A 20,911-nucleotide genomic window follows, 5' to 3' on the forward strand; every position below is an offset into this window, starting at 1 on the left:
CCTCAAATGAAAATGATTGGCTTTCCAGTTCGTTTTTTTTTTAAGTTTCTTCTTCTCTTGTGTTTAAATGACTGTGGTTACTGCCTTTATAATAGAAGCTTAAGCTAAAAAGCTTACAGCACCTAGTATTCCCAGGCAGTCTCCCATCCAAGTACTAACTAGGCCCAACTCTTCTTCGCTTCCGAGATCATACGAGATCGGGCTTTCAAGGAGTGGTATGGCCGTAAGCAATCACTGCGGGCTGTAGAAGACTATTTCTAAATACTCTTCTAAGAGTAATACTTGTTTTAGAGCTGCCTGTAAACGGTAGACCACCTGACACCTCAAATGAAAATGATTGGCTTTCCAGTTCGTTTTTTTGCTGTTGTTTTTTTTTTCTTAAGTTTTCTTCTTCTCTTGTGTTTACATGACTGTGGTTACTGCCTTTATAATAGAAGCTTAAGCTAAAGAGCTTACAGCACCTAGTATTCCCAGGCAGTCTCCCATCCAAGTACTAACGAGGCCCAACTCTTCTTCGCTTCCGAGATCAGACGAGATCGGGCTTTCAAGGAGTGGTATGGCCGTAAGCGATCACTGCTGGCTGTAGAAGACTATTTCTATATACTCTTCTAAGAGTAATACTTGTTTTAGAGCTGCCTGTAAACGGTAGACCACCTGACACCTCAAATAAAAATGATTGGCTTTCCAGTTCGTTTTTTTTTGTTGTTGTTTTTTTTTTCTTAAGTTTTCTTCTTCTCTTGTGTTTAAATGACTGTGGTTACTGCCTTTATAATAGAAGCTTAAGCTAAAAAGCTTACAGCACCTAGTATTCCCAGGCAGTCTCCCATCCAAGTACTAACTAGGCCCAACTCTTCTTCGCTTCCGAGATCAGACGAGATCGGGCTTTCAAGGAGTGGTATGGCCGTAAGCGATCACTGCTGGCTGTAGAAGACTATTTCTATATACTCTTCTAAGAGTAATACTTGTTTTAGAGCTTCCTGTAAACGGTAGACCACCTGACACCTCAAATAAAAATGATTGGCTTTCCAGTTCGTTTTTTTTTTAAGTTTCTTCTTCTCTTGTGTTTAAATGACTGTGGTTACTGCCTTTATAATAGAAGCTTAAGCTAAAAAGCTTACAGCACCTAGTATTCCCAGGCAGTCTCCCATCCAAGTACTAACTAGGCCCAACTCTTCTTCGCTTCCGAGATCAGGCTTTCAAGGAGTGGTATGGCCGTAAGCAATCACTGCGGGCTGTAGAAGACTATTTCTAAATACTCTTCTAAGAGTAATACTTGTTTTAGAGCTGCCTGTAAACGGTAGACCACCTGACACCTCAAATGAAAATGATTGGCTTTCCAGTTCGTTTTTTTTTTTTTTGTAGTTTTTTTTTTTTAGTTTTCTTCTTCTCTTGTGTTTAAATGACTGTGGTTACTGCCTTTATAATAGAAGCTTAAGCTAAAAAGCTTACAGCACCTAGTATTCCCAGGCAGTCTCCCATCCAAGTACTAACTAGGCCCAACTCTTCTTCGCTTCCGAGATCATACGAGATCGGGCTTTCAAGGAGTGGTATGGCCGTAAGCAATCACTGCGGGCTGTAGAAGACTATTTCTAAATACTCTTCTAAGAGTAATACTTGTTTTAGAGCTGCCTGTAAACGGTAGACCACCTGACACCTCAAATGAAAATGATTGGCTTTCCAGTTCGTTTTTTTGCTGTTGTTTTTTTTTTCTTAAGTTTTCTTCTTCTCTTGTGTTTACATGACTGTGGTTACTGCCTTTATAATAGAAGCTTAAGCTAAAGAGCTTACAGCACCTAGTATTCCCAGGCAGTCTCCCATCCAAGTACTAACGAGGCCCAACTCTTCTTCGCTTCCGAGATCAGACGAGATCGGGCTTTCAAGGAGTGGTATGGCCGTAAGCGATCACTGCTGGCTGTAGAAGACTATTTCTATATACTCTTCTAAGAGTAATACTTGTTTTAGAGCTGCCTGTAAACGGTAGACCACCTGACACCTCAAATAAAAATGATTGGCTTTCCAGTTCGTTTTTTTTTGTTGTTGTTTTTTTTTTCTTAAGTTTTCTTCTTCTCTTGTGTTTAAATGACTGTGGTTACTGCCTTTATAATAGAAGCTTAAGCTAAAAAGCTTACAGCACCTAGTATTCCCAGGCAGTCTCCCATCCAAGTACTAACTAGGCCCAACTCTTCTTCGCTTCCGAGATCAGACGAGATCGGGCTTTCAAGGAGTGGTATGGCCGTAAGCGATCACTGCTGGCTGTAGAAGACTATTTCTATATACTCTTCTAAGAGTAATACTTGTTTTAGAGCTTCCTGTAAACGGTAGACCACCTGACACCTCAAATAAAAATGATTGGCTTTCCAGTTCGTTTTTTTTTTAAGTTTCTTCTTCTCTTGTGTTTAAATGACTGTGGTTACTGCCTTTATAATAGAAGCTTAAGCTAAAAAGCTTACAGCACCTAGTATTCCCAGGCAGTCTCCCATCCAAGTACTAACTAGGCCCAACTCTTCTTCGCTTCCGAGATCAGGCTTTCAAGGAGTGGTATGGCCGTAAGCAATCACTGCGGGCTGTAGAAGACTATTTCTAAATACTCTTCTAAGAGTAATACTTGTTTTAGAGCTGCCTGTAAACGGTAGACCACCTGACACCTCAAATGAAAATGATTGGCTTTCCAGTTCGTTTTTTTTTTTTTTGTAGTTTTTTTTTTTTAGTTTTCTTCTTCTCTTGTGTTTAAATGACTGTGGTTACTGCCTTTATAATAGAAGCTTAAGCTAAAAAGCTTACAGCACCTAGTATTCCCAGGCAGTCTCCCATCCAAGTACTAACTAGGCCCAACTCTTCTTCGCTTCCGAGATCAGACGAGATCGGGCTTTCAAGGAGTGGTATGGCCGTAAGCAATCACTGCGGGCTGTAGAAGACTATTTCTAAATACTCTTCTAAGAGTAATACTTGTTTTAGAGCTGCCTGTAAACGGTAGACCACCTGACACCTCAAATGAAAATGATTGGCTTTCCAGTTCGTTTTTTTTTGTTGTTGTTTTTTTTTTCTTAAGTTTTCTTCTTCTCTTGTGTTTACATGACTGTGGTTACTGCCTTTATAATAGAAGCTTAAGCTAAAAAGCTTACAGCACCTAGTATTCCCAGGCAGTCTCCCATCCAAGTACTAACTAGGCCCAACTCTTCTTCGCTTCCGAGATCAGACGAGATCGGGCTTTCAAGGAGTGGTATGGCCGTAAGCGATCACTGCGGGCTGTAGAAGACTATTTCTATATACTCTTCTAAGAGTAATACTTGTTTTAGAGCTGCCTGTAAACGGTAGACCACCTGACACCTCAAATAAAAATGATTGGCTTTCCAGTTCGTTTTTTATTTAAGTTTCTTCTTCTCTTGTGTTTAAATGACTGTGGTTACTGCCTTTATAATAGAAGCTTAAGCTAAAAAGCTTACAGCACCTAGTATTCCCAGGCAGTCTCCCATCCAAGTACTAACGAGGCCCAACTCTTCTTCGCTTCCGAGATCAGACGAGATCGGGCTTTCAAGGAGTGGTATGGCCGTAAGCGATCACTGCTGGCTGTAGAAGACTATTTCTATATACTCTTCTAAGAGTAATACTTGTTTTAGAGCTGCCTGTAAACGGTAGACCACCTGACACCTCAAATAAAAATGATTGGCTTTCCAGTTCGTTTTTTTTTTAAGTTTCTTCTTCTCTTGTGTTTAAATGACTGTGGTTACTGCCTTTATAATAGAAGCTTAAGCTAAAAAGCTTACAGCACCTAGTATTCCCAGGCAGTCTCCCATCCAAGTACTAACTAGGCCCAACTCTTCTTCGCTTCCGAGATCAGGCTTTCAAGGAGTGGTATGGCCGTAAGCAATCACTGCGGGCTGTAGAAGACTATTTCTAAATACTCTTCTAAGAGTAATACTTGTTTTAGAGCTGCCTGTAAACGGTAGACCACCTGACACCTCAAATGAAAATGATTGGCTTTCCAGTTCGTTTTTTTTTTTTTTGTAGTTTTTTTTTTTTAGTTTTCTTCTTCTCTTGTGTTTAAATGACTGTGGTTACTGCCTTTATAATAGAAGCTTAAGCTAAAAAGCTTACAGCACCTAGTATTCCCAGGCAGTCTCCCATCCAAGTACTAACTAGGCCCAACTCTTCTTCGCTTCCGAGATCAGACGAGATCGGGCTTTCAAGGAGTGGTATGGCCGTAAGCAATCACTGCGGGCTGTAGAAGACTATTTCTAAATACTCTTCTAAGAGTAATACTTGTTTTAGAGCTGCCTGTAAACGGTAGACCACCTGACACCTCAAATGAAAATGATTGGCTTTCCAGTTCGTTTTTTTTTGTTGTTGTTTTTTTTTTCTTAAGTTTTCTTCTTCTCTTGTGTTTACATGACTGTGGTTACTGCCTTTATAATAGAAGCTTAAGCTAAAAAGCTTACAGCACCTAGTATTCCCAGGCAGTCTCCCATCCAAGTACTAACTAGGCCCAACTCTTCTTCGCTTCCGAGATCAGACGAGATCGGGCTTTCAAGGAGTGGTATGGCCGTAAGCGATCACTGCGGGCTGTAGAAGACTATTTCTATATACTCTTCTAAGAGTAATACTTGTTTTAGAGCTGCCTGTAAACGGTAGACCACCTGACACCTCAAATAAAAATGATTGGCTTTCCAGTTCGTTTTTTTTTTAAGTTTCTTCTTCTCTTGTGTTTAAATGACTGTGGTTACTGCCTTTATAATAGAAGCTTAAGCTAAAAAGCTTACAGCACCTAGTATTCCCAGGCAGTCTCCCATCCAAGTACTAACGAGGCCCAACTCTTCTTCGCTTCCGAGATCAGACGAGATCGGGCTTTCAAGGAGTGGTATGGCCGTAAGCGATCACTGCTGGCTGTAGAAGACTATTTCTATATACTCTTCTAAGAGTAATACTTGTTTTAGAGCTGCCTGTAAACGGTAGACCACCTGACACCTCAAATAAAAATGATTGGCTTTCCAGTTCGTTTTTTTTTGTTGTTGTTTTTTTTTTCTTAAGTTTTCTTCTTCTCTTGTGTTTAAATGACTGTGGTTACTGCCTTTATAATAGAAGCTTAAGCTAAAAAGCTTACAGCACCTAGTATTCCCAGGCAGTCTCCCATCCAAGTACTAACTAGGCCCAACTCTTCTTCGCTTCCGAGATCAGACGAGATCGGGCTTTCAAGGAGTGGTATGGCCGTAAGCGATCACTGCTGGCTGTAGAAGACTATTTCTATATACTCTTCTAAGAGTAATACTTGTTTTAGAGCTGCCTGTAAACGGTAGACCACCTGACACCTCAAATAAAAATGATTGGCTTTCCAGTTCGTTTTTTATTTAAGTTTCTTCTTCTCTTGTGTTTAAATGACTGTGGTTACTGCCTTTATAATAGAAGCTTAAGCTAAAAAGCTTACAGCACCTAGTATTCCCAGGCAGTCTCCCATCCAAGTACTAACGAGGCCCAACTCTTCTTCGCTTCCGAGATCAGACGAGATCGGGCTTTCAAGGAGTGGTATGGCCGTAAGCGATCACTGCTGGCTGTAGAAGACTATTTCTATATACTCTTCTAAGAGTAATACTTGTTTTAGAGCTGCCTGTAAACGGTAGACCACCTGACACCTCAAATAAAAATGATTGGCTTTCCAGTTCGTTTTTTTTTTAAGTTTCTTCTTCTCTTGTGTTTAAATGACTGTGGTTACTGCCTTTATAATAGAAGCTTAAGCTAAAAAGCTTACAGCACCTAGTATTCCCAGGCAGTCTCCCATCCAAGTACTAACTAGGCCCAACTCTTCTTCGCTTCCGAGATCAGGCTTTCAAGGAGTGGTATGGCCGTAAGCAATCACTGCGGGCTGTAGAAGACTATTTCTAAATACTCTTCTAAGAGTAATACTTGTTTTAGAGCTGCCTGTAAACGGTAGACCACCTGACACCTCAAATGAAAATGATTGGCTTTCCAGTTCGTTTTTTTTTTTTTTGTAGTTTTTTTTTTTAGTTTTCTTCTTCTCTTGTGTTTAAATGACTGTGGTTACTGCCTTTATAATAGAAGCTTAAGCTAAAAAGCTTACAGCACCTAGTATTCCCAGGCAGTCTCCCATCCAAGTACTAACTAGGCCCAACTCTTCTTCGCTTCCGAGATCAGACGAGATCGGGCTTTCAAGGAGTGGTATGGCCGTAAGCAATCACTGCGGGCTGTAGAAGACTATTTCTAAATACTCTTCTAAGAGTAATACTTGTTTTAGAGCTGCCTGTAAACGGTAGACCACCTGACACCTCAAATGAAAATGATTGGCTTTCCAGTTCGTTTTTTTTTGTTGTTGTTTTTTTTTTCTTAAGTTTTCTTCTTCTCTTGTGTTTACATGACTGTGGTTACTGCCTTTATAATAGAAGCTTAAGCTAAAAAGCTTACAGCACCTAGTATTCCCAGGCAGTCTCCCATCCAAGTACTAACTAGGCCCAACTCTTCTTCGCTTCCGAGATCAGACGAGATCGGGCTTTCAAGGAGTGGTATGGCCGTAAGCGATCACTGCGGGCTGTAGAAGACTATTTCTATATACTCTTCTAAGAGTAATACTTGTTTTAGAGCTGCCTGTAAACGGTAGACCACCTGACACCTCAAATAAAAATGATTGGCTTTCCAGTTCGTTTTTTTTTTAAGTTTCTTCTTCTCTTGTGTTTAAATGACTGTGGTTACTGCCTTTATAATAGAAGCTTAAGCTAAAAAGCTTACAGCACCTAGTATTCCCAGGCAGTCTCCCATCCAAGTACTAACGAGGCCCAACTCTTCTTCGCTTCCGAGATCAGACGAGATCGGGCTTTCAAGGAGTGGTATGGCCGTAAGCGATCACTGCTGGCTGTAGAAGACTATTTCTATATACTCTTCTAAGAGTAATACTTGTTTTAGAGCTGCCTGTAAACGGTAGACCACCTGACACCTCAAATAAAAATGATTGGCTTTCCAGTTCGTTTTTTTTTTAAGTTTCTTCTTCTCTTGTGTTTAAATGACTGTGGTTACTGCCTTTATAATAGAAGCTTAAGCTAAAAAGCTTACAGCACCTAGTATTCCCAGGCAGTCTCCCATCCAAGTACTAACTAGGCCCAACTCTTCTTCGCTTCCGAGATCAGGCTTTCAAGGAGTGGTATGGCCGTAAGCAATCACTGCGGGCTGTAGAAGACTATTTCTAAATACTCTTCTAAGAGTAATACTTGTTTTAGAGCTGCCTGTAAACGGTAGACCACCTGACACCTCAAATGAAAATGATTGGCTTTCCAGTTCGTTTTTTTTTTTTTTGTAGTTTTTTTTTTTTAGTTTTCTTCTTCTCTTGTGTTTAAATGACTGTGGTTACTGCCTTTATAATAGAAGCTTAAGCTAAAAAGCTTACAGCACCTAGTATTCCCAGGCAGTCTCCCATCCAAGTACTAACTAGGCCCAACTCTTCTTCGCTTCCGAGATCAGACGAGATCGGGCTTTCAAGGAGTGGTATGGCCGTAAGCAATCACTGCGGGCTGTAGAAGACTATTTCTAAATACTCTTCTAAGAGTAATACTTGTTTTAGAGCTGCCTGTAAACGGTAGACCACCTGACACCTCAAATGAAAATGATTGGCTTTCCAGTTCGTTTTTTTTTGTTGTTGTTTTTTTTTTCTTAAGTTTTCTTCTTCTCTTGTGTTTACATGACTGTGGTTACTGCCTTTATAATAGAAGCTTAAGCTAAAAAGCTTACAGCACCTAGTATTCCCAGGCAGTCTCCCATCCAAGTACTAACTAGGCCCAACTCTTCTTCGCTTCCGAGATCAGACGAGATCGGGCTTTCAAGGAGTGGTATGGCCGTAAGCGATCACTGCGGGCTGTAGAAGACTATTTCTATATACTCTTCTAAGAGTAATACTTGTTTTAGAGCTGCCTGTAAACGGTAGACCACCTGACACCTCAAATAAAAATGATTGGCTTTCCAGTTCGTTTTTTATTTAAGTTTCTTCTTCTCTTGTGTTTAAATGACTGTGGTTACTGCCTTTATAATAGAAGCTTAAGCTAAAAAGCTTACAGCACCTAGTATTCCCAGGCAGTCTCCCATCCAAGTACTAACGAGGCCCAACTCTTCTTCGCTTCCGAGATCAGACGAGATCGGGCTTTCAAGGAGTGGTATGGCCGTAAGCGATCACTGCTGGCTGTAGAAGACTATTTCTATATACTCTTCTAAGAGTAATACTTGTTTTAGAGCTGCCTGTAAACGGTAGACCACCTGACACCTCAAATAAAAATGATTGGCTTTCCAGTTCGTTTTTTTTTTAAGTTTCTTCTTCTCTTGTGTTTAAATGACTGTGGTTACTGCCTTTATAATAGAAGCTTAAGCTAAAAAGCTTACAGCACCTAGTATTCCCAGGCAGTCTCCCATCCAAGTACTAACTAGGCCCAACTCTTCTTCGCTTCCGAGATCAGGCTTTCAAGGAGTGGTATGGCCGTAAGCAATCACTGCGGGCTGTAGAAGACTATTTCTAAATACTCTTCTAAGAGTAATACTTGTTTTAGAGCTGCCTGTAAACGGTAGACCACCTGACACCTCAAATGAAAATGATTGGCTTTCCAGTTCGTTTTTTTTTTTTTTGTAGTTTTTTTTTTTTAGTTTTCTTCTTCTCTTGTGTTTAAATGACTGTGGTTACTGCCTTTATAATAGAAGCTTAAGCTAAAAAGCTTACAGCACCTAGTATTCCCAGGCAGTCTCCCATCCAAGTACTAACTAGGCCCAACTCTTCTTCGCTTCCGAGATCAGACGAGATCGGGCTTTCAAGGAGTGGTATGGCCGTAAGCAATCACTGCGGGCTGTAGAAGACTATTTCTAAATACTCTTCTAAGAGTAATACTTGTTTTAGAGCTGCCTGTAAACGGTAGACCACCTGACACCTCAAATGAAAATGATTGGCTTTCCAGTTCGTTTTTTTTTGTTGTTGTTTTTTTTTTCTTAAGTTTTCTTCTTCTCTTGTGTTTACATGACTGTGGTTACTGCCTTTATAATAGAAGCTTAAGCTAAAAAGCTTACAGCACCTAGTATTCCCAGGCAGTCTCCCATCCAAGTACTAACTAGGCCCAACTCTTCTTCGCTTCCGAGATCAGACGAGATCGGGCTTTCAAGGAGTGGTATGGCCGTAAGCGATCACTGCGGGCTGTAGAAGACTATTTCTATATACTCTTCTAAGAGTAATACTTGTTTTAGAGCTGCCTGTAAACGGTAGACCACCTGACACCTCAAATAAAAATGATTGGCTTTCCAGTTCGTTTTTTTTTTAAGTTTCTTCTTCTCTTGTGTTTAAATGACTGTGGTTACTGCCTTTATAATAGAAGCTTAAGCTAAAAAGCTTACAGCACCTAGTATTCCCAGGCAGTCTCCCATCCAAGTACTAACGAGGCCCAACTCTTCTTCGCTTCCGAGATCAGACGAGATCGGGCTTTCAAGGAGTGGTATGGCCGTAAGCGATCACTGCTGGCTGTAGAAGACTATTTCTATATACTCTTCTAAGAGTAATACTTGTTTTAGAGCTGCCTGTAAACGGTAGACCACCTGACACCTCAAATAAAAATGATTGGCTTTCCAGTTCGTTTTTTTTTTAAGTTTCTTCTTCTCTTGTGTTTAAATGACTGTGGTTACTGCCTTTATAATAGAAGCTTAAGCTAAAAAGCTTACAGCACCTAGTATTCCCAGGCAGTCTCCCATCCAAGTACTAACTAGGCCCAACTCTTCTTCGCTTCCGAGATCAGGCTTTCAAGGAGTGGTATGGCCGTAAGCAATCACTGCGGGCTGTAGAAGACTATTTCTAAATACTCTTCTAAGAGTAATACTTGTTTTAGAGCTGCCTGTAAACGGTAGACCACCTGACACCTCAAATGAAAATGATTGGCTTTCCAGTTCGTTTTTTTTTTTTTTGTAGTTTTTTTTTTTTAGTTTTCTTCTTCTCTTGTGTTTAAATGACTGTGGTTACTGCCTTTATAATAGAAGCTTAAGCTAAAAAGCTTACAGCACCTAGTATTCCCAGGCAGTCTCCCATCCAAGTACTAACTAGGCCCAACTCTTCTTCGCTTCCGAGATCAGACGAGATCGGGCTTTCAAGGAGTGGTATGGCCGTAAGCAATCACTGCGGGCTGTAGAAGACTATTTCTAAATACTCTTCTAAGAGTAATACTTGTTTTAGAGCTGCCTGTAAACGGTAGACCACCTGACACCTCAAATGAAAATGATTGGCTTTCCAGTTCGTTTTTTTTTTGTTGTTGTTTTTTTTTTCTTAAGTTTTCTTCTTCTCTTGTGTTTACATGACTGTGGTTACTGCCTTTATAATAGAAGCTTAAGCTAAAAAGCTTACAGCACCTAGTATTCCCAGGCAGTCTCCCATCCAAGTACTAACTAGGCCCAACTCTTCTTCGCTTCCGAGATCAGACGAGATCGGGCTTTCAAGGAGTGGTATGGCCGTAAGCGATCACTGCGGGCTGTAGAAGACTATTTCTATATACTCTTCTAAGAGTAATACTTGTTTTAGAGCTGCCTGTAAACGGTAGACCACCTGACACCTCAAATAAAAATGATTGGCTTTCCAGTTCGTTTTTTTTTTAAGTTTCTTCTTCTCTTGTGTTTAAATGACTGTGGTTACTGCCTTTATAATAGAAGCTTAAGCTAAAAAGCTTACAGCACCTAGTATTCCCAGGCAGTCTCCCATCCAAGTACTAACGAGGCCCAACTCTTCTTCGCTTCCGAGATCAGACGAGATCGGGCTTTCAAGGAGTGGTATGGCCGTAAGCGATCACTGCTGGCTGTAGAAGACTATTTCTATATACTCTTCTAAGAGTAATACTTGTTTTAGAGCTGCCTGTAAACGGTAGACCACCTGACACCTCAAATAAAAATGATTGGCTTTCCAGTTCGTTTTTTTTTGTTGTTGTTTTTTTTTTCTTAAGTTTTCTTCTTCTCTTGTGTTTAAATGACTGTGGTTACTGCCTTTATAATAGAAGCTTAAGCTAAAAAGCTTACAGCACCTAGTATTCCCAGGCAGTCTCCCATCCAAGTACTAACTAGGCCCAACTCTTCTTCGCTTCCGAGATCAGACGAGATCGGGCTTTCAAGGAGTGGTATGGCCGTAAGCGATCACTGCTGGCTGTAGAAGACTATTTCTATATACTCTTCTAAGAGTAATACTTGTTTTAGAGCTTCCTGTAAACGGTAGACCACCTGACACCTCAAATAAAAATGATTGGCTTTCCAGTTCGTTTTTTTTTTAAGTTTCTTCTTCTCTTGTGTTTAAATGACTGTGGTTACTGCCTTTATAATAGAAGCTTAAGCTAAAAAGCTTACAGCACCTAGTATTCCCAGGCAGTCTCCCATCCAAGTACTAACTAGGCCCAACTCTTCTTCGCTTCCGAGATCAGACGAGATCGGGCTTTCAAGGAGTGGTATGGCCGTAAGCAATCACTGCGGGCTGTAGAAGACTATTTCTAAATACTCTTCTAAGAGTAATACTTGTTTTAGAGCTGCCTGTAAACGGTAGACCACCTGACACCTCAAATGAAAATGATTGGCTTTCCAGTTCGTTTTTTTTTTTTTGTAGTTTTTTTTTTTTAGTTTTCTTCTTCTCTTGTGTTTAAATGACTGTGGTTACTGCCTTTATAATAGAAGCTTAAGCTAAAAAGCTTACAGCACCTAGTATTCCCAGGCAGTCTCCCATCCAAGTACTAACTAGGCCCAACTCTTCTTCGCTTCCGAGATCAGACGAGATCGGGCTTTCAAGGAGTGGTATGGCCGTAAGCAATCACTGCGGGCTGTAGAAGACTATTTCTAAATACTCTTCTAAGAGTAATACTTGTTTTAGAGCTGCCTGTAAACGGTAGACCACCTGACACCTCAAATGAAAATGATTGGCTTTCCAGTTCGTTTTTTTTTGTTGTTGTTTTTTTTTTCTTAAGTTTTCTTCTTCTCTTGTGTTTACATGACTGTGGTTACTGCCTTTATAATAGAAGCTTAAGCTAAAAAGCTTACAGCACCTAGTATTCCCAGGCAGTCTCCCATCCAAGTACTAACTAGGCCCAACTCTTCTTCGCTTCCGAGATCAGACGAGATCGGGCTTTCAAGGAGTGGTATGGCCGTAAGCGATCACTGCGGGCTGTAGAAGACTATTTCTATATACTCTTCTAAGAGTAATACTTGTTTTAGAGCTGCCTGTAAACGGTAGACCACCTGACACCTCAAATAAAAATGATTGGCTTTCCAGTTCGTTTTTTTTTTAAGTTTCTTCTTCTCTTGTGTTTAAATGACTGTGGTTACTGCCTTTATAATAGAAGCTTAAGCTAAAAAGCTTACAGCACCTAGTATTCCCAGGCAGTCTCCCATCCAAGTACTAACGAGGCCCAACTCTTCTTCGCTTCCGAGATCAGACGAGATCGGGCTTTCAAGGAGTGGTATGGCCGTAAGCGATCACTGCTGGCTGTAGAAGACTATTTCTATATACTCTTCTAAGAGTAATACTTGTTTTAGAGCTGCCTGTAAACGGTAGACCACCTGACACCTCAAATAAAAATGATTGGCTTTCCAGTTCGTTTTTTTTTGTTGTTGTTTTTTTTTTCTTAAGTTTTCTTCTTCTCTTGTGTTTAAATGACTGTGGTTACTGCCTTTATAATAGAAGCTTAAGCTAAAAAGCTTACAGCACCTAGTATTCCCAGGCAGTCTCCCATCCAAGTACTAACTAGGCCCAACTCTTCTTCGCTTCCGAGATCAGACGAGATCGGGCTTTCAAGGAGTGGTATGGCCGTAAGCGATCACTGCTGGCTGTAGAAGACTATTTCTATATACTCTTCTAAGAGTAATACTTGTTTTAGAGCTTCCTGTAAACGGTAGACCACCTGACACCTCAAATGAAAATGATTGGCTTTCCAGTTCGTTTTTTTTTTAAGTTTCTTCTTCTCTTGTGTTTAAATGACTGTGGTTACTGCCTTTATAATAGAAGCTTAAGCTAAAAAGCTTACAGCACCTAGTATTCCCAGGCAGTCTCCCATCCAAGTACTAACTAGGCCCAACTCTTCTTCGCTTCCGAGATCAGGCTTTCAAGGAGTGGTATGGCCGTAAGCAATCCCTGCGGGCTGTAGAAGACTATTTCTAAATACTCTTCTAAGAGTAATACTTGTTTTAGAGCTGCCTGTAAACGGTAGACCACCTGACACCTCAAATGAAAATGATTGGCTTTCCAGTTCGTTTTTTTTTTTTTTGTAGTTTTTTTTTTTTAGTTTTCTTCTTCTCTTGTGTTTAAATGACTGTGGTTACTGCCTTTATAATAGAAGCTTAAGCTAAAAAGCTTACAGCACCTAGTATTCCCAGGCAGTCTCCCATCCAAGTACTAACTAGGCCCAACTCTTCTTCGCTTCCGAGATCAGACGAGATCGGGCTTTCAAGGAGTGGTATGGCCGTAAGCAATCACTGCGGGCTGTAGAAGACTATTTCTAAATACTCTTCTAAGAGTAATACTTGTTTTAGAGCTGCCTGTAAACGGTAGACCACCTGACACCTCAAATGAAAATGATTGGCTTTCCAGTTCGTTTTTTTTTGTTGTTGTTTTTTTTTTCTTAAGTTTTCTTCTTCTCTTGTGTTTACATGACTGTGGTTACTGCCTTTATAATAGAAGCTTAAGCTAAAAAGCTTACAGCACCTAGTATTCCCAGGCAGTCTCCCATCCAAGTACTAACTAGGCCCAACTCTTCTTCGCTTCCGAGATCAGACGAGATCGGGCTTTCAAGGAGTGGTATGGCCGTAAGCGATCACTGCGGGCTGTAGAAGACTATTTCTATATACTCTTCTAAGAGTAATACTTGTTTTAGAGCTGCCTGTAAACGGTAGACCACCTGACACCTCAAATAAAAATGATTGGCTTTCCAGTTCGTTTTTTTTTTAAGTTTCTTCTTCTCTTGTGTTTAAATGACTGTGGTTACTGCCTTTATAATAGAAGCTTAAGCTAAAAAGCTTACAGCACCTAGTATTCCCAGGCAGTCTCCCATCCAAGTACTAACGAGGCCCAACTCTTCTTCGCTTCCGAGATCAGACGAGATCGGGCTTTCAAGGAGTGGTATGGCCGTAAGCGATCACTGCTGGCTGTAGAAGACTATTTCTATATACTCTTCTAAGAGTAATACTTGTTTTAGAGCTGCCTGTAAACGGTAGACCACCTGACACCTCAAATAAAAATGATTGGCTTTCCAGTTCGTTTTTTTTTGTTGTTGTTTTTTTTTTCTTAAGTTTTCTTCTTCTCTTGTGTTTAAATGACTGTGGTTACTGCCTTTATAATAGAAGCTTAAGCTAAAAAGCTTACAGCACCTAGTATTCCCAGGCAGTCTCCCATCCAAGTACTAACTAGGCCCAACTCTTCTTCGCTTCCGAGATCAGACGAGATCGGGCTTTCAAGGAGTGGTATGGCCGTAAGCGATCACTGCTGGCTGTAGAAGACTATTTCTATATACTCTTCTAAGAGTAATACTTGTTTTAGAGCTTCCTGTAAACGGTAGACCACCTGACACCTCAAATAAAAATGATTGGCTTTCCAGTTCGTTTTTTTTTTAAGTTTCTTCTTCTCTTGTGTTTAAATGACTGTGGTTACTGCCTTTATAATAGAAGCTTAAGCTAAAAAGCTTACAGCACCTAGTATTCCCAGGCAGTCTCCCATCCAAGTACTAACTAGGCCCAACTCTTCTTCGCTTCCGAGATCAGACGAGATCGGGCTTTCAAGGAGTGGTATGGCCGTAAGCAATCACTGCGGGCTGTAGAAGACTATTTCTAAATACTCTTCTAAGAGTAATACTTGTTTTAGAGCTGCCTGTAAACGGTAGACCACCTGACACCTCAAATGAAAATGATTGGCTTTCCAGTTCGTTTTTTTTTTTTTGTAGTTTTTTTTTTTTAGTTTTCTTCTTCTCTTGTGTTTAAATGACTGTGGTTACTGCCTTTATAATAGAAGCTTAAGCTAAAAAGCTTACAGCACCTAGTATTCCCAGGCAGTCTCCCATCCAAGTACTAACTAGGCCCAACTCTTCTTCGCTTCCGAGATCAGACGAGATCGGGCTTTCAAGGAGTGGTATGGCCGTAAGCAATCACTGCGGGCTGTAGAAGACTATTTCTAAATACTCTTCTAAGAGTAATACTTGTTTTAGAGCTGCCTGTAAACGGTAGACCACCTGACACCTCAAATGAAAATGATTGGCTTTCCAGTTCGTTTTTTTTTGTTGTTGTTTTTTTTTTCTTAAGTTTTCTTCTTCTCTTGTGTTTACATGACTGTGGTTACTGCCTTTATAATAGAAGCTTAAGCTAAAAAGCTTACAGCACCTAGTATTCCCAGGCAGTCTCCCATCCAAGTACTAACTAGGCCCAACTCTTCTTCGCTTCCGAGATCAGACGAGATCGGGCTTTCAAGGAGTGGTATGGCCGTAAGCGATCACTGCGGGCTGTAGAAGACTATTTCTATATACTCTTCTAAGAGTAATACTTGTTTTAGAGCTGCCTGTAAACGGTAGACCACCTGACACCTCAAATAAAAATGATTGGCTTTCCAGTTCGTTTTTTTTTGTTGTTGTTTTTTTTTTCTTAAGTTTTCTTCTTCTCTTGTGTTTAAATGACTGTGGTTACTGCCTTTATAATAGAAGCTTAAGCTAAAAAGCTTACAGCACCTAGTATTCCCAGGCAGTCTCCCATCCAAGTACTAACGAGGCCCAACTCTTCTTCGCTTCCGAGATCAGACGAGATCGGGCTTTCAAGGAGTGGTATGGCCGTAAGCGATCACTGCTGGCTGTAGAAGACTATTTCTATATACTCTTCTAAGAGTAATACTTGTTTTAGAGCTGCCTGTAAACGGTAGACCACCTGACACCTCAAATAAAAATGATTGGCTTTCCAGTTCGTTTTTTTTTTAAGTTTCTTCTTCTCTTGTGTTTAAATGACTGTGGTTACTGCCTTTATAATAGAAGCTTAAGCTAAAAAGCTTACAGCACCTAGTATTCCCAGGCAGTCTCCCATCCAAGTACTAACTAGGCCCAACTCTTCTTCGCTTCCGAGATCAGACGAGATCGGGCTTTCAAGGAGTGGTATGGCCGTAAGCAATCACTGCGGGCTGTAGAAGACTATTTCTAAATACTCTTCTAAGAGTAATACTTGTTTTAGAGCTGCCTGTAAACGGTAGACCACCTGACACCTCAAATGAAAATGATTGGCTTTCCAGTTCGTTTTTTTGCTGTTGTTTTTTTTTTCTTAAGTTTTCTTCTTCTCTTGTGTTTACATGACTGTGGTTACTGCCTTTATAATAGAAGCTTAAGCTAAAGAGCTTACAGCACCTAGTATTCCCAGGCAGTCTCCCATCCAAGTACTAACTAGGCCCAACTCTTCTTCGCTTCCGAGATCAGACGAGATCGGGCTTTCAAGGAGTGGTATGGCCGTAAGCGATCACTGCGGGCTGTAGAAGACTATTTCTATATACTCTTCTAAGAGTAATACTTGTTTTAGAGCTGCCTGTAAACGGTAGACCACCTGACACCTCAAATGAAAATGATTGGCTTTCCAGTTCGTTTTTTTTTTAAGTTTCTTCTTCTCTTGTGTTTAAATGACTGTGGTTACTGCCTTTATAATAGAAGCTTAAGCTAAAAAGCTTACAGAACCTAGTATTCCCAGGCAGTCTCCCATCCAAGTACTAACTAGGCCCAACTCTTCTTCGCTTCCGAGATCAGACGAGATCGGGCTTTCAAGGAGTGGTATGGCCGTAAGCGATCACTGCGGGCTGTAGAAGACTATTTCTATATACTCTTCTAAGAGTAATACTTGTTTTAGAGCTGCCTGTAAACGGTAGACCACCTGACACCTCAAATAAAAATGATTGGCTTTCCAGTTCGTTTTTTTTTTAAGTTTCTTCTTCTCTTGTGTTTAAATGACTGTGGTTACTGCCTTTATAATAGAAGCTTAAGCTAAAAAGCTTACAGCACCTAGTATTCCCAGGCAGTCTCCCATCCAAGTACTAACGAGGCCCAACTCTTCTTCGCTTCCGAGATCAGACGAGATCGGGCTTTCAAGGAGTGGTATGGCCGTAAGCGATCACTGCTGGCTGTAGAAGACTATTTCTATATACTCTTCTAAGAGTAATACTTGTTTTAGAGCTGCCTGTAAACGGTAGACCACCTGACACCTCAAATAAAAATGATTGGCTTTCCAGTTCGTTTTTTTTTGTTGTTGTTTTTTTTTTCTTAAGTTTTCTTCTTCTCTTGTGTTTAAATGACTGTGGTTACTGCCTTTATAATAGAAGCTTAAGCTAAAAAGCTTACAGCACCTAGTATTCCCAGGCAGTCTCCCATCCAAGTACTAACTAGGCCCAACTCTTCTTCGCTTCCGAGATCAGACGAGATCGGGCTTTCAAGGAGTGGTATGGCCGTAAGCGATCACTGCTGGCTGTAGAAGACTATTTCTATATACTCTTCTAAGAGTAATACTTGTTTTAGAGCTTCCTGTAAACGGTAGACCACCTGACACCTCAAATGAAAATGATTGGCTTTCCAGTTCGTTTTTTTGCTGTTGTTTTTTTTTTCTTAAGTTTTCTTCTTCTCTTGTGTTTACATGACTGTGGTTACTGCCTTTATAATAGAAGCTTAAGCTAAAGAGCTTACAGCACCTAGTATTCCCAGGCAGTCTCCCATCCAAGTACTAACGAGGCCCAACTCTTCTTCGCTTCCGAGATCAGACGAGATCGGGCTTTCAAGGAGTGGTATGGCCGTAAGCGATCACTGCGGGCTGTAGAAGACTATTTCTATATACTCTTCTAAGAGTAATACTTGTTTTAGAGCTGCCTGTAAACGGTAGACCACCTGACACCTCAAATAAAAATGATTGGCTTTCCAGTTCGTTTTTTTTTGTTGTTGTTTTTTTTTTCTTAAGTTTTCTTCTTCTCTTGTGTTTAAATGACTGTGGTTACTGCCTTTATAATAGAAGCTTAAGCTAAAAAGCTTACAGCACCTAGTATTCCCAGGCAGTCTCCCATCCAAGTACTAACGAGGCCCAACTCTTCTTCGCTTCCGAGATCAGACGAGATCGGGCTTTCAAGGAGTGGTATGGCCGTAAGCGATCACTGCTGGCTGTAGAAGACTATTTCTATATACTCTTCTAAGAGTAATACTTGTTTTAGAGCTGCCTGTAAACGGTAGACCACCTGACACCTCAAATAAAAATGATTGGCTTTCCAGTTCGTTTTTTTTTTAAGTTTCTTCTTCTCTTGTGTTTAAATGACTGTGGTTACTGCCTTTATAATAGAAGCTTAAGCTAAAAAGCTTACAGCACCTAGTATTCCCAGGCAGTCTCCCATCCAAGTACTAACTAGGCCCAACTCTTCTTCGCTTCCGAGATCAGACGAGATCGGGCTTTCAAGGAGTGGTATGGCCGTAAGCAATCACTGCGGGCTGTAGAAGACTATTTCTAAATACTCTTCTAAGAGTAATACTTGTTTTAGAGCTGCCTGTAAACGGTAGACCACCTGACACCTCAAATGAAAATGATTGGCTTTCCAGTTCGTTTTTTTGCTGTTGTTTTTTTTTTCTTAAGTTTTCTTCTTCTCTTGTGTTTACATGACTGTGGTTACTGCCTTTATAATAGAAGCTTAAGCTAAAGAGCTTACAGCACCTAGTATTCCCAGGCAGTCTCCCATCCAAGTACTAACTAGGCCCAACTCTTCTTCGCTTCCGAGATCAGACGAGATCGGGCTTTCAAGGAGTGGTATGGCCGTAAGCGATCACTGCGGGCTGTAGAAGACTATTTCTATATACTCTTCTAAGAGTAATACTTGTTTTAGAGCTGCCTGTAAACGGTAGACCACCTGACACCTCAAATGAAAATGATTGGCTTTCCAGTTCGTTTTTTTTTTAAGTTTCTTCTTCTCTTGTGTTTAAATGACTGTGGTTACTGCCTTTATAATAGAAGCTTAAGCTAAAAAGCTTACAGAACCTAGTATTCCCAGGCAGTCTCCCATCCAAGTACTAACTAGGCCCAACTCTTCTTCGCTTCCGAGATCAGACGAGATCGGGCTTTCAAGGAGTGGTATGGCCGTAAGCGATCACTGCGGGCTGTAGAAGACTATTTCTATATACTCTTCTAAGAGTAATACTTGTTTTAGAGCTGCCTGTAAACGGTAGACCACCTGACACCTCAAATAAAAATGATTGGCTTTCCAGTTCGTTTTTTTTTTAAGTTTCTTCTTCTCTTGTGTTTAAATGACTGTGGTTACTGCCTTTATAATAGAAGCTTAAGCTAAAAAGCTTACAGCACCTAGTATTCCCAGGCAGTCTCCCATCCAAGTACTAACGAGGCCCAACTCTTCTTCGCTTCCGAGATCAGACGAGATCGGGCTTTCAAGGAGTGGTATGGCCGTAAGCGATCACTGCTGGCTGTAGAAGACTATTTCTATATACTCTTCTAAGAGTAATACTTGTTTTAGAGCTGCCTGTAAACGGTAGACCACCTGACACCTCAAATAAAAATGATTGGCTTTCCAGTTCGTTTTTTTTTGTTGTTGTTTTTTTTTTCTTAAGTTTTCTTCTTCTCTTGTGTTTAAATGACTGTGGTTACTGCCTTTATAATAGAAGCTTAAGCTAAAAAGCTTACAGCACCTAGTATTCCCAGGCAGTCTCCCATCCAAGTACTAACTAGGCCCAACTCTTCTTCGCTTCCGAGATCAGACGAGATCGGGCTTTCAAGGAGTGGTATGGCCGTAAGCGATCACTGCGGGCTGTAGAAGACTATTTCTATATACTCTTCTAAGAGTAATACTTGTTTTAGAGCTGCCTGTAAACGGTAGACCACCTGACACCTCAAATAAAAATGATTGGCTTTCCAGTTCGTTTTTTTTTTAAGTTTCTTCTTCTCTTGTGTTTAAATGACTGTGGTTACTGCCTTTATAATAGAAGCTTAAGCTAAAAAGCTTACAGCACCTAGTATTCCCAGGCAGTCTCCCATCCAAGTACTAACTAGGCCCAACTCTTCTTCGCTTCCGAGATCAGACGAGATCGGGCTTTCAAGGAGTGGTATGGCCGTAAGCAATCACTGCGGGCTGTAGAAGACTATTTCTAAATACTCTTCTAAGAGTAATACTTGTTTTAGAGCTGCCTGTAAACGGTAGACCACCTGACACCTCAAATGAAAATGATTGGCTTTCCAGTTCGTTTTTTTTTTTTTGTAGTTTTCTTCTTCTCTTGTGTTTAAATGACTGTGGTTACTGTCTTTATAATAGAAGCTTAAGCTAAAAAGCTTACAGCACCTAGTATTCCCAGGCAGTCTCCCATCCAAGTACTAACTAGGCCCAACTCTTCTTCGCTTCCGAGATCAGACGGGATCGGGCTTTCAAGGAGTGGTATGGCCGTAAGCGATCACTGCTGGCTGTAGAAGACTATTTCTATATACTCTTCTAAGAGTAATACTTGTTTTAGAGCTGCCTGTAAACGGTAGACCACCTGACACCTCAAATGAAAATGATTGGCTTTCCAGTTCGTTTTTTTTTTTTTGTAGTTTTCTTCTTCTCTTGTGTTTAAATGACTGTGGTTACTGTCTTTATAATAGAAGCTTAAGCTAAAAAGCTTACAGCACCTAGTATTCCCAGGCAGTCTCCCATCCAAGTACTAACTAGGCCCAACTCTTCTTCGCTTCCGAGATCAGACGAGATCGGGCTTTCAAGGAGTGGTATGGCCGTAAGCAATCACTGCGGGCTGTAGAAGACTATTTCTAAATACTCTTCTAAGAGTAATACTTGTTTTAGAGCTGCCTGTAAACGGTAGACCACCTGACACCTCAAATGAAAATGATTGGCTTTCCAGTTCGTTTTTTTGCTGTTGTTTTTTTTTTCTTAAGTTTTCTTCTTCTCTTGTGTTTACATGAC

At 40.6% G+C, this 20,911-nt stretch overlaps 37 non-coding genes and 26 pseudogenes across 37 annotated transcripts; all 63 read right to left on the reverse strand.

Moving 5' to 3' along the window:
- Positions 1–110: 110 nt before the first annotated feature.
- On the reverse strand, positions 111–229 carry LOC136681183 (5S ribosomal RNA). The gene has a single exon (XR_010797766.1). It is a non-coding gene; the product is annotated as a 5S ribosomal RNA (ribosomal RNA).
- Positions 230–449: 220 nt separating this feature from the next.
- LOC136681276 (5S ribosomal RNA) lies at positions 450–568 on the reverse strand (annotated as a pseudogene).
- A 222-nt stretch (positions 569–790) lies between these two features.
- LOC136681110 (5S ribosomal RNA) lies at positions 791–909 on the reverse strand. The gene has a single exon (XR_010797695.1). It is a non-coding gene; the product is annotated as a 5S ribosomal RNA (ribosomal RNA).
- A 202-nt stretch (positions 910–1,111) lies between these two features.
- LOC136681365 (5S ribosomal RNA) lies at positions 1,112–1,220 on the reverse strand (annotated as a pseudogene).
- A 222-nt stretch (positions 1,221–1,442) lies between these two features.
- Positions 1,443–1,561, reverse strand: LOC136681184 (5S ribosomal RNA). The gene has a single exon (XR_010797767.1). It is a non-coding gene; the product is annotated as a 5S ribosomal RNA (ribosomal RNA).
- A 220-nt stretch (positions 1,562–1,781) lies between these two features.
- LOC136681277 (5S ribosomal RNA) lies at positions 1,782–1,900 on the reverse strand (annotated as a pseudogene).
- Positions 1,901–2,122: 222 nt separating this feature from the next.
- LOC136681111 (5S ribosomal RNA) lies at positions 2,123–2,241 on the reverse strand. Its single transcript, XR_010797696.1, has one exon. It is a non-coding gene; the product is annotated as a 5S ribosomal RNA (ribosomal RNA).
- Positions 2,242–2,443: 202 nt separating this feature from the next.
- Positions 2,444–2,552, reverse strand: LOC136681366 (5S ribosomal RNA; annotated as a pseudogene).
- A 222-nt stretch (positions 2,553–2,774) lies between these two features.
- LOC136681112 (5S ribosomal RNA) lies at positions 2,775–2,893 on the reverse strand. Its single transcript, XR_010797697.1, has one exon. It is a non-coding gene; the product is annotated as a 5S ribosomal RNA (ribosomal RNA).
- A 222-nt stretch (positions 2,894–3,115) lies between these two features.
- LOC136681113 (5S ribosomal RNA) lies at positions 3,116–3,234 on the reverse strand. Its single transcript, XR_010797698.1, has one exon. It is a non-coding gene; the product is annotated as a 5S ribosomal RNA (ribosomal RNA).
- A 202-nt stretch (positions 3,235–3,436) lies between these two features.
- Positions 3,437–3,555, reverse strand: LOC136681278 (5S ribosomal RNA; annotated as a pseudogene).
- Positions 3,556–3,757: 202 nt separating this feature from the next.
- Positions 3,758–3,866, reverse strand: LOC136681367 (5S ribosomal RNA; annotated as a pseudogene).
- A 222-nt stretch (positions 3,867–4,088) lies between these two features.
- LOC136681115 (5S ribosomal RNA) lies at positions 4,089–4,207 on the reverse strand. The gene has a single exon (XR_010797700.1). It is a non-coding gene; the product is annotated as a 5S ribosomal RNA (ribosomal RNA).
- Positions 4,208–4,429: 222 nt separating this feature from the next.
- On the reverse strand, positions 4,430–4,548 carry LOC136681116 (5S ribosomal RNA). The gene has a single exon (XR_010797701.1). It is a non-coding gene; the product is annotated as a 5S ribosomal RNA (ribosomal RNA).
- A 202-nt stretch (positions 4,549–4,750) lies between these two features.
- Positions 4,751–4,869, reverse strand: LOC136681279 (5S ribosomal RNA; annotated as a pseudogene).
- A 222-nt stretch (positions 4,870–5,091) lies between these two features.
- LOC136681117 (5S ribosomal RNA) lies at positions 5,092–5,210 on the reverse strand. The gene has a single exon (XR_010797702.1). It is a non-coding gene; the product is annotated as a 5S ribosomal RNA (ribosomal RNA).
- Positions 5,211–5,412: 202 nt separating this feature from the next.
- On the reverse strand, positions 5,413–5,531 carry LOC136681280 (5S ribosomal RNA; annotated as a pseudogene).
- A 202-nt stretch (positions 5,532–5,733) lies between these two features.
- On the reverse strand, positions 5,734–5,842 carry LOC136681369 (5S ribosomal RNA; annotated as a pseudogene).
- A 221-nt stretch (positions 5,843–6,063) lies between these two features.
- LOC136681118 (5S ribosomal RNA) lies at positions 6,064–6,182 on the reverse strand. The gene has a single exon (XR_010797703.1). It is a non-coding gene; the product is annotated as a 5S ribosomal RNA (ribosomal RNA).
- A 222-nt stretch (positions 6,183–6,404) lies between these two features.
- On the reverse strand, positions 6,405–6,523 carry LOC136681119 (5S ribosomal RNA). Its single transcript, XR_010797704.1, has one exon. It is a non-coding gene; the product is annotated as a 5S ribosomal RNA (ribosomal RNA).
- A 202-nt stretch (positions 6,524–6,725) lies between these two features.
- LOC136681281 (5S ribosomal RNA) lies at positions 6,726–6,844 on the reverse strand (annotated as a pseudogene).
- Positions 6,845–7,046: 202 nt separating this feature from the next.
- LOC136681370 (5S ribosomal RNA) lies at positions 7,047–7,155 on the reverse strand (annotated as a pseudogene).
- A 222-nt stretch (positions 7,156–7,377) lies between these two features.
- Positions 7,378–7,496, reverse strand: LOC136681120 (5S ribosomal RNA). Its single transcript, XR_010797705.1, has one exon. It is a non-coding gene; the product is annotated as a 5S ribosomal RNA (ribosomal RNA).
- Positions 7,497–7,718: 222 nt separating this feature from the next.
- LOC136681121 (5S ribosomal RNA) lies at positions 7,719–7,837 on the reverse strand. Its single transcript, XR_010797706.1, has one exon. It is a non-coding gene; the product is annotated as a 5S ribosomal RNA (ribosomal RNA).
- A 202-nt stretch (positions 7,838–8,039) lies between these two features.
- On the reverse strand, positions 8,040–8,158 carry LOC136681282 (5S ribosomal RNA; annotated as a pseudogene).
- A 202-nt stretch (positions 8,159–8,360) lies between these two features.
- On the reverse strand, positions 8,361–8,469 carry LOC136681372 (5S ribosomal RNA; annotated as a pseudogene).
- Positions 8,470–8,691: 222 nt separating this feature from the next.
- LOC136681122 (5S ribosomal RNA) lies at positions 8,692–8,810 on the reverse strand. Its single transcript, XR_010797707.1, has one exon. It is a non-coding gene; the product is annotated as a 5S ribosomal RNA (ribosomal RNA).
- Positions 8,811–9,032: 222 nt separating this feature from the next.
- LOC136681123 (5S ribosomal RNA) lies at positions 9,033–9,151 on the reverse strand. Its single transcript, XR_010797708.1, has one exon. It is a non-coding gene; the product is annotated as a 5S ribosomal RNA (ribosomal RNA).
- A 202-nt stretch (positions 9,152–9,353) lies between these two features.
- LOC136681283 (5S ribosomal RNA) lies at positions 9,354–9,472 on the reverse strand (annotated as a pseudogene).
- A 202-nt stretch (positions 9,473–9,674) lies between these two features.
- LOC136681373 (5S ribosomal RNA) lies at positions 9,675–9,783 on the reverse strand (annotated as a pseudogene).
- Positions 9,784–10,005: 222 nt separating this feature from the next.
- Positions 10,006–10,124, reverse strand: LOC136681124 (5S ribosomal RNA). The gene has a single exon (XR_010797709.1). It is a non-coding gene; the product is annotated as a 5S ribosomal RNA (ribosomal RNA).
- Positions 10,125–10,347: 223 nt separating this feature from the next.
- Positions 10,348–10,466, reverse strand: LOC136681126 (5S ribosomal RNA). The gene has a single exon (XR_010797711.1). It is a non-coding gene; the product is annotated as a 5S ribosomal RNA (ribosomal RNA).
- A 202-nt stretch (positions 10,467–10,668) lies between these two features.
- LOC136681284 (5S ribosomal RNA) lies at positions 10,669–10,787 on the reverse strand (annotated as a pseudogene).
- Positions 10,788–11,009: 222 nt separating this feature from the next.
- Positions 11,010–11,128, reverse strand: LOC136681127 (5S ribosomal RNA). Its single transcript, XR_010797712.1, has one exon. It is a non-coding gene; the product is annotated as a 5S ribosomal RNA (ribosomal RNA).
- Positions 11,129–11,330: 202 nt separating this feature from the next.
- On the reverse strand, positions 11,331–11,449 carry LOC136681128 (5S ribosomal RNA). Its single transcript, XR_010797713.1, has one exon. It is a non-coding gene; the product is annotated as a 5S ribosomal RNA (ribosomal RNA).
- A 221-nt stretch (positions 11,450–11,670) lies between these two features.
- On the reverse strand, positions 11,671–11,789 carry LOC136681129 (5S ribosomal RNA). The gene has a single exon (XR_010797714.1). It is a non-coding gene; the product is annotated as a 5S ribosomal RNA (ribosomal RNA).
- A 222-nt stretch (positions 11,790–12,011) lies between these two features.
- Positions 12,012–12,130, reverse strand: LOC136681130 (5S ribosomal RNA). Its single transcript, XR_010797715.1, has one exon. It is a non-coding gene; the product is annotated as a 5S ribosomal RNA (ribosomal RNA).
- Positions 12,131–12,332: 202 nt separating this feature from the next.
- LOC136681288 (5S ribosomal RNA) lies at positions 12,333–12,451 on the reverse strand (annotated as a pseudogene).
- A 222-nt stretch (positions 12,452–12,673) lies between these two features.
- Positions 12,674–12,792, reverse strand: LOC136681131 (5S ribosomal RNA). Its single transcript, XR_010797716.1, has one exon. It is a non-coding gene; the product is annotated as a 5S ribosomal RNA (ribosomal RNA).
- A 202-nt stretch (positions 12,793–12,994) lies between these two features.
- Positions 12,995–13,103, reverse strand: LOC136681374 (5S ribosomal RNA; annotated as a pseudogene).
- Positions 13,104–13,325: 222 nt separating this feature from the next.
- On the reverse strand, positions 13,326–13,444 carry LOC136681132 (5S ribosomal RNA). The gene has a single exon (XR_010797717.1). It is a non-coding gene; the product is annotated as a 5S ribosomal RNA (ribosomal RNA).
- A 222-nt stretch (positions 13,445–13,666) lies between these two features.
- LOC136681133 (5S ribosomal RNA) lies at positions 13,667–13,785 on the reverse strand. Its single transcript, XR_010797718.1, has one exon. It is a non-coding gene; the product is annotated as a 5S ribosomal RNA (ribosomal RNA).
- Positions 13,786–13,987: 202 nt separating this feature from the next.
- LOC136681289 (5S ribosomal RNA) lies at positions 13,988–14,106 on the reverse strand (annotated as a pseudogene).
- A 222-nt stretch (positions 14,107–14,328) lies between these two features.
- Positions 14,329–14,447, reverse strand: LOC136681134 (5S ribosomal RNA). The gene has a single exon (XR_010797719.1). It is a non-coding gene; the product is annotated as a 5S ribosomal RNA (ribosomal RNA).
- Positions 14,448–14,649: 202 nt separating this feature from the next.
- Positions 14,650–14,768, reverse strand: LOC136681135 (5S ribosomal RNA). The gene has a single exon (XR_010797720.1). It is a non-coding gene; the product is annotated as a 5S ribosomal RNA (ribosomal RNA).
- Positions 14,769–14,989: 221 nt separating this feature from the next.
- Positions 14,990–15,108, reverse strand: LOC136681137 (5S ribosomal RNA). Its single transcript, XR_010797722.1, has one exon. It is a non-coding gene; the product is annotated as a 5S ribosomal RNA (ribosomal RNA).
- A 222-nt stretch (positions 15,109–15,330) lies between these two features.
- On the reverse strand, positions 15,331–15,449 carry LOC136681138 (5S ribosomal RNA). Its single transcript, XR_010797723.1, has one exon. It is a non-coding gene; the product is annotated as a 5S ribosomal RNA (ribosomal RNA).
- A 222-nt stretch (positions 15,450–15,671) lies between these two features.
- On the reverse strand, positions 15,672–15,790 carry LOC136681290 (5S ribosomal RNA; annotated as a pseudogene).
- A 202-nt stretch (positions 15,791–15,992) lies between these two features.
- On the reverse strand, positions 15,993–16,111 carry LOC136681139 (5S ribosomal RNA). The gene has a single exon (XR_010797724.1). It is a non-coding gene; the product is annotated as a 5S ribosomal RNA (ribosomal RNA).
- A 220-nt stretch (positions 16,112–16,331) lies between these two features.
- Positions 16,332–16,450, reverse strand: LOC136681140 (5S ribosomal RNA). The gene has a single exon (XR_010797725.1). It is a non-coding gene; the product is annotated as a 5S ribosomal RNA (ribosomal RNA).
- A 202-nt stretch (positions 16,451–16,652) lies between these two features.
- On the reverse strand, positions 16,653–16,771 carry LOC136681214 (5S ribosomal RNA; annotated as a pseudogene).
- Positions 16,772–16,973: 202 nt separating this feature from the next.
- LOC136681291 (5S ribosomal RNA) lies at positions 16,974–17,092 on the reverse strand (annotated as a pseudogene).
- Positions 17,093–17,314: 222 nt separating this feature from the next.
- LOC136681141 (5S ribosomal RNA) lies at positions 17,315–17,433 on the reverse strand. Its single transcript, XR_010797726.1, has one exon. It is a non-coding gene; the product is annotated as a 5S ribosomal RNA (ribosomal RNA).
- Positions 17,434–17,653: 220 nt separating this feature from the next.
- On the reverse strand, positions 17,654–17,772 carry LOC136681292 (5S ribosomal RNA; annotated as a pseudogene).
- A 222-nt stretch (positions 17,773–17,994) lies between these two features.
- LOC136681293 (5S ribosomal RNA) lies at positions 17,995–18,113 on the reverse strand (annotated as a pseudogene).
- A 202-nt stretch (positions 18,114–18,315) lies between these two features.
- On the reverse strand, positions 18,316–18,434 carry LOC136681142 (5S ribosomal RNA). The gene has a single exon (XR_010797727.1). It is a non-coding gene; the product is annotated as a 5S ribosomal RNA (ribosomal RNA).
- A 220-nt stretch (positions 18,435–18,654) lies between these two features.
- LOC136681143 (5S ribosomal RNA) lies at positions 18,655–18,773 on the reverse strand. The gene has a single exon (XR_010797728.1). It is a non-coding gene; the product is annotated as a 5S ribosomal RNA (ribosomal RNA).
- Positions 18,774–18,975: 202 nt separating this feature from the next.
- On the reverse strand, positions 18,976–19,094 carry LOC136681215 (5S ribosomal RNA; annotated as a pseudogene).
- Positions 19,095–19,296: 202 nt separating this feature from the next.
- LOC136681294 (5S ribosomal RNA) lies at positions 19,297–19,415 on the reverse strand (annotated as a pseudogene).
- A 222-nt stretch (positions 19,416–19,637) lies between these two features.
- Positions 19,638–19,756, reverse strand: LOC136681144 (5S ribosomal RNA). The gene has a single exon (XR_010797729.1). It is a non-coding gene; the product is annotated as a 5S ribosomal RNA (ribosomal RNA).
- A 202-nt stretch (positions 19,757–19,958) lies between these two features.
- On the reverse strand, positions 19,959–20,077 carry LOC136681145 (5S ribosomal RNA). The gene has a single exon (XR_010797730.1). It is a non-coding gene; the product is annotated as a 5S ribosomal RNA (ribosomal RNA).
- Positions 20,078–20,284: 207 nt separating this feature from the next.
- Positions 20,285–20,403, reverse strand: LOC136681390 (5S ribosomal RNA). The gene has a single exon (XR_010797791.1). It is a non-coding gene; the product is annotated as a 5S ribosomal RNA (ribosomal RNA).
- A 207-nt stretch (positions 20,404–20,610) lies between these two features.
- On the reverse strand, positions 20,611–20,729 carry LOC136681146 (5S ribosomal RNA). Its single transcript, XR_010797731.1, has one exon. It is a non-coding gene; the product is annotated as a 5S ribosomal RNA (ribosomal RNA).
- Between the last annotated feature and the right edge of the window lie 182 nt (positions 20,730–20,911).

Source organism: Hoplias malabaricus, unplaced genomic scaffold (genome assembly GCF_029633855.1).
Source record: "Hoplias malabaricus isolate fHopMal1 unplaced genomic scaffold, fHopMal1.hap1 scaffold_105, whole genome shotgun sequence".
Lineage (NCBI taxonomy): Eukaryota > Metazoa > Chordata > Actinopteri > Characiformes > Erythrinidae > Hoplias > Hoplias malabaricus.